The sequence below is a fragment of the Oncorhynchus kisutch genome, linkage group LG14 (assembly GCF_002021735.2).
Source record: "Oncorhynchus kisutch isolate 150728-3 linkage group LG14, Okis_V2, whole genome shotgun sequence".
In the NCBI taxonomy this organism is placed as follows: Eukaryota; Metazoa; Chordata; class Actinopteri; order Salmoniformes; family Salmonidae; genus Oncorhynchus; species Oncorhynchus kisutch.
In genome coordinates this window covers 83,798,400-83,808,399 of record NC_034187.2, presented here as the reverse complement: position 1 = coordinate 83,808,399, position 10,000 = coordinate 83,798,400, and the positions used below count along the sequence as shown (strand labels likewise).

At 45.6% G+C, this 10,000-nt stretch overlaps 1 protein-coding gene across 3 annotated transcripts in view; it reads right to left on the bottom strand.

The window, feature by feature from the left end:
* Window positions 1-10,000, bottom strand: part of LOC109875903 (protein FAM49A) — an 87,365-nt gene that overhangs the window by 67,186 nt on the left and 10,179 nt on the right. The window lies entirely within an intron of this gene.

Sequence of the window (10,000 nt, the reverse complement as noted above, 5' to 3'; positions counted from 1 at the left end):
AATGAGGGTGTTTTATAGCTGAATTAAAGCAGAATGAGGGTGTTTTATAGCTGAATTAGGGCAGAATGAGGGTGTTTTATAGCTGAATTAGGGCAGAATGAGGGTGTTTTATAGCTGAATTAGGCAGAATGAGGGTTGTTTTATAGCTGAATTAGGGCCAGAATGAGGGTGTTTTATAGCTGAATTAGAGCAGAATGAGGGTGTTTTATAGCTGAATTAGGGCAGAATGAGGTGTTTTATAGCTGAATTAGAGCAGAATGAGGGTGTTTTATAGCTGAATTCGGGCAGAATGAGGGTGTTTTATAGCTGAATTAGAGCAGAATGAGGTTGTTTTATAGCTGAATTAGAGCAGAATGAGGGTGTTTTATAGCTGAATTAAAGCAGAATGAGGGTGTTTTATAGCTGAATTAGGGCAGAACCAGATGAGGGTGTTTTATAGCTGAATTAGGGCAGAATGAGGTGTTTTATAGCTGAATTAGAGCAGAATGGAGGTGTTTTATAGCTGAATTAGGGCAGAATGAGGGTGTTTTATAGCTGAATTAGAGCAGAATGAGGGTGTTTTATAGCTTAATTAGGGCAGAATTAGGGTGTTTTATAGCTGAATTAGAGCAGAATGAGGGTGTTTTATAGCTGAATTAGGGCAGAATGAGGGTGTTTTATAGCTGAGATTGGGGCAGAATGAGGTTGTTTTATAGCTGAGATTGGGGCAGAATGAGGTTGTTTTATAGCTGAATTAGAGCAGAATGAGGGTGTTTTATAGCTGAATTAGAGCAGAATGAGGTTGTTTTATAGCTGAATTAGAGCAGACTGAGGGTGTTTTATTAGCTGAATTAGAGCAGAATGAGGGTGTTTATAGCTGAATTAGGGCAGAATGAGGGTGTTTTATAGCTGAATTAGGGCAGAATGAGGGTGTTTTATAGCTGAATCTAGGGCAGAATGAGGGTTGTTTTATCGCTGAATTTGAGCAGAATGAGGGTGTTTTACATCTGAATTAGGGCCAAAATGAGGGTGTTTTATAGCTGAATTAGAGCAGAATGAGGTTGTTTTTATAGCTGAATTAGGGCAGAATGAGGGTGTTTTATAGCTGAATTAGGGCAGAATGAGGGTGTTTTATCGCTGAATTTGAGCAGACATGAGGGTGTTTTACATCTGAATTAGGGCAAATGAGGGTGTTTTATAGCTGAATTAGAGCAGAATGAGGTTGCTTTTTATAGCTGAATTAGGGCAGAATGAGGGTGTTTTATAGCTGAATTAGGGCAGAATGAGGGTGTTTTATAGCTGAATTAGGGCAGAATGAGGGTGTTTTATAGCTGAATTAGGGCAGAATGAGGGTGTTTATAGCTGAATTAGAGCAGAATGAGGGTGTTTTATAGCTGAATTAGAGCAGAATGAGGGTGTTTTATAGCTGAATTAGGGCAGAATGAGGGTGTTTTATAGCTGAATTAGAGCAGAATGAGGGTGTTTTATAGCTGAATTAGGGCAGAATGAGGGTGTTTTATAGCTGAATTAGAGCAGAATGAGGGTGTTTTATAGCTGAATTAGGGCAGAATGAGGGTGTTTTATAGCTGAATTAGAGCAGAATGAGGGTGTTTGTTATAGCTGAATTAGGGCAGAATGAGGGTGTTTTATAGCTGAATTAGAAGCAGAATGAGGTTGTTTTATAGCTGAATTAGAGCAGAATGAGGGTGTTTTATAGCTGAATTAGAGCAGAATGAGGGTGTTTTATAGCTGAATTAGGGCAGAATGAGGGTGTTTTATAGCTGAATTAGAGCAGAATGAGGGTGTTTTATAGCTGAATTAGAGCAGAATGAGGGTGTTTTATAGCTGAATTAGGGCAGAATGAGGGTGTTTTATAGCTGAATTAGAGCAGAATGAGGGTGTTTTATAGCTGAATTAGGGCAGAATGAGGGTGTTTTATAGCTGAATTAGAGCAGAATGAGGGTGTTTTATAGCTGAATTAGGGCAGAATGAGGGTGTTTTATAGCTGAATTAGAGCAGAATGAGGGTGTTTTATAGCTGAATTAGGGCAGAATGAGGGTGTTTTATAGCTGAATTAGAGCAGAATGAGGTTGTTTTATAGCTGAATTAGAGCAGAATGAGGGTGTTTTATAGCTGAATTAGAGCAGAATGAGGGTGTTTTATAGCTGAATTAGGGCAGAATGAGGGTGTTTTATAGCTGAATTAGGGCAGAATGAGGGTGTTTTATAGCTGAATTAGGGCAGAATGAGGGTGTTTTATATTATTGAATTCTGGTTTCGTGGTGACCTCCTGTACTCCCTGTTTACCCACGACTGCGTGGTCTCACAGTTCCTATTCAGTCATCAAGTTCCCCTGACAACACGACAGTAGGTGACCAGCGACGAGACAGTGTACAGGGAGGAGGTAGGCACGCTGACGGTGCCAGGTTAACATCCACCCCCTCAACGTCTGAAAAGCAAAGTAGCTGATTGTGGACTTCATACGGAACCAGGCCCATTCTCATCAACGGGGCTGCCGTGGAAACCGTAAAAAAAAAAAACATCACGTTCCTCGGGGTCTCCGGGGAGAGATAAAATGGTTACACGCACAACAGGGTGAAGAAGGCACGACAGTGACTCTTCAACCTCAGGATGCAAAAGATATTCGGCCCGTCCCAAAGCACCATCGAGACAGTACCGTTGTGCTGCATCACAGCCTGGCACGGCAACTCCATCGCCGTAAGGACCGTGAGGCGCAACAGAGGGCGATGCGCTCAGCCGACCTCACCAGTGGGTCCACACTGCCTCCCCTCCAGGACACCATTGGGTCCACACTGCCTCCCCTCCAGGACACCATTGGGTCCACACTGCCTCCCCTCCAGGACACCATTGGGCCACACTGCCTCCCCTCCAGGACACCATTGGGCCACACTGCCTCCCCTCCAGGACACCATTGGGCCACACTGCCTCCCCTCCAGGACACCATTGGGTCCACACTGCCTCCCCTCCAGGACACCATTGGGTCCACACTGCCTCCCCTCCAGGACACCTACAACACCAGGTGTCACAGGAAGGCCAAGAAGATCATCAGGGACCTCTATCGCAGGGCCTCAGCCAATGTGTGTGTGTGTGTGTGTGAATGTGAGCCAGTTTTACTGATCCAACACTATGGGCGCCAGTCTCCCTGTGTGGCCCTGGCAAAGTGCAGAGGGACACACACACACACACACACTGGAGAAGTGGCGGGGGGGGGGGGGGGGGGTGACGTGGCAGCCTCATGGTCTGGCGGTAGAAGCTATTGGCCAGTCTTACAGTTTTTTGACATGATTCTCATCCACTGCCCACGTATAAGTGAAGGAGTGAATGTCTACAGCAGCACAATTTAGGGCATCTTCACTGGCGCATCGCCATTTGGTACGGCAACTGCAAGGCACCAACCCGCAAGGCGGTACAGAGGCCACCCAAGCCATAGACTCTTCTCTCTGCTACTGCATGGCAAGCTATAAAGGTGCACCAAGTCTTGAATCAACCGGACCCCGAACAGCTTCCCCCATAAGACTGTTAAAAAAGGCTGTTAGATTCAAACACTCCACAATTTTCTTGTTAACAAACTATAGTTTTGGCAAGTCAGTCAGGAAATCTACTTTGTGCACAACACAAATCATTTTTCCAACAATTGTTTACAGACAGATTATTTAATTTATAATTCACTGTATCACAAATCTAGGGGTTAGAAGTTTACATACTCTAGGTTGACTGTGCATTTAAACAGCTTGGAAAATGTATGTCATGGATTTTGAAGCTTCTGATAGGCTAAGTGACATCATTTGAGTCAATTGGAGGTGTACCTGTGGATGTATTTCAAGGCCTACCTTCAAACTCAGTGCCTCTTGGCTTGACATTATGGGAAAATCAAAAGAAATCAACCAAGACCTTGGAAAGAATTGTGGACCTCCACAAGTCAGGTTCATCCTTGGGAGCAATTTCCAAATGCCCGAAGGTACCACGTTCATCTGGACAAATAATAGTACACAAATATAAGCACCATGGGACCACGCAGATGTCATACCGCTCAGGAAGGAGATGTGTTCTGTCTCCTAGAGATGAACGTACTTTGGTGCGAAAAGTGCAAATCAATCCCAGAACAAGAGCAAAGGACCTTGTGAAGATGCTGGAGGAAACATGTACAAAAGTATCTATATCCACAGTAAAACGAGTACTATATCGACATAACCTGATAGGCCAATCACAATGGAATAAGCCACTGCTCCAAAGCCGACATTAAAAAGCCAGAGTACTGTTTGCAACTGCACATGGGGACAAACATTGTACTTTTTGGAGAAATGTCCTCAGGTCTGATGAAACAAAAATAGAACTGTTTGGCCATAATGACCATCGTTATGTTTGGAGGAAAAAGGGGGAGTCTTGCAAGCCGAAGAACACCATTTTGAAACAACACCTCAAGACATCAGTCAGGAAGTTAAAACTTGGTCGGAAATGGGTCTTCCAAATGGACAATGACCCCAAGCATACTTCCAAAATTGTGGCAAAATGGTTTAAGGACAAGAAAATCAAGGTATTGTAGTGGCCATCACAAAGCCCTGACCTCAATCCTATAGAACATTTGTGGGCAGAACTGAAAAAGCATGTGCGAGCAAGGAGGCCTACAAACCTGACTCAGTTACACCAGCTCTGTCAGGAGGAATGGGACAAAATTCACCCAACTTATTGTGGGAAGCTTGTGGAAGGCTACCAGAAACATTTGACCCAAGTTAAACAATGTAAAGGCAACGCTACCAAATACTAATTCAGTGTATGTAAACTTCTGACCCACTGGGACTGTGATGAAAGAAATAAAAGCTGAAATAAATCATACTCTCTACTATTATTCTGACATTTCACACTCTTAAAATAAAGTGGTGATCCTAACTGACCTAAAACAGGGAATTTCTACTTGGATTAAATTAGTTTAAATGTATGTGGTGGCAGCATCATGTTGCTTTGGTGCAGGAGGGACTGATGCACCTCACAGAATAGATGGCATCATAGGGTGGGAAAATGATGTGGATTTTTTTTTTTTATTGAACCAATGTATGTATTGGTGTATGTTTATTTCTGACTTCAACTAGCTCATGAAATAGTTACCCAGACTACCTGCATGTACGCTTTTTTTGCACTGACTCTACGCACACACACTGGACTCTTCCCATTCACTGACACACACACACACACACACACACACACACACACACACACACACACACACACACACACACACACACACACACACACACACACACACACACACACACACACACACACACACTGGACTCTTCCCACACACATACAGTACTTTCACTGATACCCCAACACATGCATAGACATACACACACACACACACACACACACTACATATGTCCACACATTCAAAACACACGTCTACAAGGTGTCGACAGCTTCCACAGAGATGTTGGCTCATGTTGACTCCAGTACTTCTCGCAGTCTACTTGTCTGGATGTCCTTTGAGTGGTGGACTATTATTGAGACAGACAGGAAACAGTTGAGCGTGAAAAAACCCACTCAAACACACACCCTACCCCGTTCAAACCCACTCAAACACACACCCTACCCCGTTTAAACCCACTCAAACACACACCCTACCCCGTTCAAACCCACTCAAACACACACCCTACCCCCTTCAAAGACTCTTAAATCTTTTGTCTTGCTCATTCACCCTCTAAATGGCAAACATCCATGTCTATATTGTATTAAGGCGTAAAAAATCTTCCTTTTCCCCTTTCATCTATTGAAGTGGATTTAACAAGTGACATCAGAAAGGGATCAAAAACCTTCACCTGGGATTCACCTGGTCAGTGTCATGGAAACAGCAGGGATTCACCTGGTCAGTGTCATGGAAACAGCAGGGATTCACCTGGTCAGTGTCATGGAAACAGCAGGGATTCACCTGGTCTGTGTCATGGAAACAGCAGGGATTCACCTGGTCAGTGTCATGGAAACAGCAGGGATTCACCTGGTCAGTGTCATGGAAACAGCAGGGATTCACCTGGTCTGTGTCATGGAAACAGCAGGGATTCACCTGGTCAGTGTCATGGAAACAGCAGGGATTTACCTGGTCAGTGTCATGTAAACAGCAGGGATTCACCTGGTCAGTGTCATGGAAACAGCAGGGATTCACCTGGTCTGTGTCATGGAAACAGCAGGGATTCACCTGGTCAGTGTCATGGAAACAGCAGGGATTCACCTGGTCAGTGTCATGGAAACAGCAGGGATTCACCTGGTCAGTGTCATGGAAACAGCAAGGATTCACCTGGTCAGTGTCATGGAAACAGCAGGGATTCACCTGGTCAATGTCATGGAAACAGCAGGGATTCACCTGGTCAGTGTCATGGAAACAGCAGGGATTCACCTGGTCAATGTCATGGAAACAGCAGGGATTCACCTGGTCAGTGTCATGGAAACAGCAGGGATTTACCTGGTCAGTGTCATGGAAACAGCAGGGATTCACCTGGTCAGTGTCATGGAAACAGCAGGGATTCACCTGGTCAGTGTCATGGAAACAGCAGGGATTCACCTGGTCAGTGTCATGGAAACAGCAGGGATTCACCTGGTCTGTGTCATGGAAACAGCAGGGATTCACCTGGTCAGTGTCATGGAAACAGCAGGGATTCACCTGGTCAGTGTCATGGAAACAGCAGGGATTCACCTGGTCTGTGTCATGGAAACAGCAGGGATTCACCTGGTCAGTGTCATGGAAACAGCAGGGATTTACCTGGTCAGTGTCATGTAAACAGCAGGGATTCACCTGGTCAGTGTCATGGAAACAGCAGGGATTCACCTGGTCTGTGTCATGGAAACAGCAGGGATTCACCTGGTCTGTGTCATGGAAACAGCAGGGATTCACCTGGTCAGTGTCATGGAAACAGCAGGGATTCACCTGGTCAGTGTCATGGAAACAGCAGGGATTCACCTGGTCAGTGTCATGGAAACAGCAGGGATTCACCTGGTCTGTGTCATGGAAACAGCAGGGATTCACCTGGTCAGTGTCATGGAAACAGCAGGGATTCACCTGGTCTGTGTCATGGAAACAGCAGGGATTCACCTGGTCAGTGTCATGGAAGCAGCAGGGATTCACCTGGTCTGTGTCATGGAAACAGCAGGGATTCACCTGGTCAGTGTCATGGAAACAGCAGGGATTCACCTGGTCTGTGTCATGGAAACAGCAGGGATTCACCTGGTCAGTGTCATGGAAACAGCCGGGATTCACCTGGTCAGTGTCATGGAAACAGCAGGGATTCACCTGGTCAGTGTCATGGAAACAGCAGGGATTCACCTGGTCAGTGTCATGGAAACAGCAGGGATTCACCTGGTCTGTGTCATGGAAACAGCAGGGATTCACCTGGTCAGTGTCATGGAAACAGCAGGGATTCACCTGGTCAGTGTCATGGAAACAGCAGGGATTCACCTGGTCAGTGTCATGGAAACAGCAGGGATTCACCTGGTCTGTGTCATGGAAACAGCAGGGATTCACCTGGTCAGTGTCATGGAAACAGCAGGGATTCACCTGGTCAGTGTCATGGAAACAGCAGGGATTCACCTGGTCAGTGTCATGGAAACAGCCGGGATTCACCTGGTCAGTGTCATGGAAACAGCAGGGATTCACCTGGTCAGTGTCATGGAAACAGCAGGGATTTACCTGGTCAGTGTCATGTAAACAGCAGGGATTCACCTGGTCAGTGTCATGGAAACAGCAGGGATTCACCTGGTCTGTGTCATGGAAACAGCAGGGATTCACCTGGTCTGTGTCATGGAAACAGCAGGGATTCACCTGGTCAGTGTCATGGAAACAGCAGGGATTCACCTGGTCAGTGTCATGGAAACAGCAGGGATTCACCTGGTCTGTGTCATGGAAACAGCAGGGATTCACCTGGTCAGTGTCATGGAAACAGCAGGGATTCACCTGGTCTGTGTCATGGAAACAGCAGGGATTCACCTGGTCAGTGTCATGGAAGCAGCAGGGATTCACCTGGTCTGTGTCATGGAAACAGCAGGGATTCACCTGGTCAGTGTCATGGAAACAGCAGGGATTCACCTGGTCTGTGTCATGGAAACAGCAGGGATTCACCTGGTCAGTGTCATGGAAACAGCAGGGATTCACCTGGTCAGTGTCATGGAAACAGCAGGGATTCACCTGGTCTGTGTCATGGAAACAGCAGGGATTCACCTGGTCAGTGTCATGGAAACAGCAGGGATTCACCTGGTCAGTGTCATGGAAACAGCAGGGATTCACCTGGTCAGTGTCATGGAAACAGCAGGGATTCACCTGGTCTGTGTCATGGAAACAGCAGGGATTCACCTGGTCAGTGTCATGGAAACAGCAGGGATTCACCTGGTCAGTGTCATGGAAACAGCAGGGATTCACCTGGTCAGTGTCATGGAAACAGCAGGGATTCACCTGGCCTGTGTCATGGAAACAGCAGGGATTCACCTGGTCAGTGTCATGGAAACAGCAGGGATTCACCTGGTCAGTGTCATGGAAACAGCAGGGATTCACCTGGTCAGTGTCATGGAAACAGCAGGGATTCACCTGGTCTGTGTCATGGAAACAGCAGGGATTCACCTGGTCAGTGTCATGGAAACAGCAGGGATTCACCTGGTCTGTATCATGGAAACAGCAGGGATTCACCTGGTCAGTGTCATGGAAACAGCAGGGATTCACCTGGTCAGTGTCATGGAAACAGCAGGGATTCACCTGGTCTGTGTCATGGAAACAGCAGGGATTCACCTGGTCAGTGTCATGGAAACAGCAGCTGTTCCTAATGTTTTTCACACTTCCTGTACAGTGGCATTCGGACATTTTTCACACCCCTTTCCTTTTTCCACATTTTGTTACGTTACAGCCCTATTCTAAAAACATGAAATATGTTCCTCATGAATCTGCACCACATCATCTCAAAGTGAAAACAGTTCGTTTGAATTTTTTGAAAATTGTAAAAACAGAAATACCTTATTTACAGAAGTATTCAGACCCTTTGCAATGAGACTCAAAATGGAGCTCAGGTGCATCCTGTTTCCATTGATCATCCTTGAGATGTTTCTACAACTTGATTGGAGTCCACTTGTGGTAAGTTCAATTGATTGGACATGATTTGGAAAGGCACACTCCTGTATATATCAGGTCCCACAGTTGACAGTGGATGTCAGAGCAAAAACTAAGCCATGAGTAATTAGGATGATCTCTCCACAATATTTAAATACAGCCTTGTTCAGTGATTAGCCTGATATCTCCACAAAATATATGTCCTGTCTTCATTGTCAACACAATAAGATAATGAAAATAGGTAAGCGTCAATCTCTCTCTGTCTCTTTCTTGCTCTCTCTCTCTCTCTCTCTCTTTCTCTCTCTCTGTCTCTGTCTCTGTCTCTTTCTTGCTCTCTCTCTCTCTCTCTCTCTCTTTCTTTCTCTCTCTCTCGCTTTATTCTACAGTATCTCTCTCTCTCTCTCTCTTCTCTCGCTTCTCTCTCTCTCTCTCTTCTCTCTCTTCTCTCTCTCTCTCTTCTCTCTCTTCTCTCTCTCTCTCTCCACATCCCCAATTCTCACCATTTGCCAATATGGAGAGGATGTGCTGCATTGGTAATCATATTGATTTTGGATAAGGCCAGAGGGCAGGACATTTGAGCTGGTGATCGATGTGAGTGAACAATTGATTTGATTGACACCCTATAGGCACGATATCCTTAGCAACATATCCATAGACCAGATCAAAGTTAATCTAATAACACTCAGATATCACCTGCTTCTTTCCAGAAAATACACAGATTCCTTCCTTCCTTCCTTCCTTCCTTCCTTCCTTCCTTCCTTCCTTCCTTCCTTCCTTCCTTCCTTCCTTCCTTCCTTCCTTCCTTCCTTCCTTCCTTCCTTCCTTCCTTCCTTCCTTCCTTCCTTCCTTCCTTCCTTCCTTCCTTCCTTCCTTCCTTCCTTCCTCCCTCGCTTCCTTCCTTCCATCCTTCCATCCTTCCATCCTT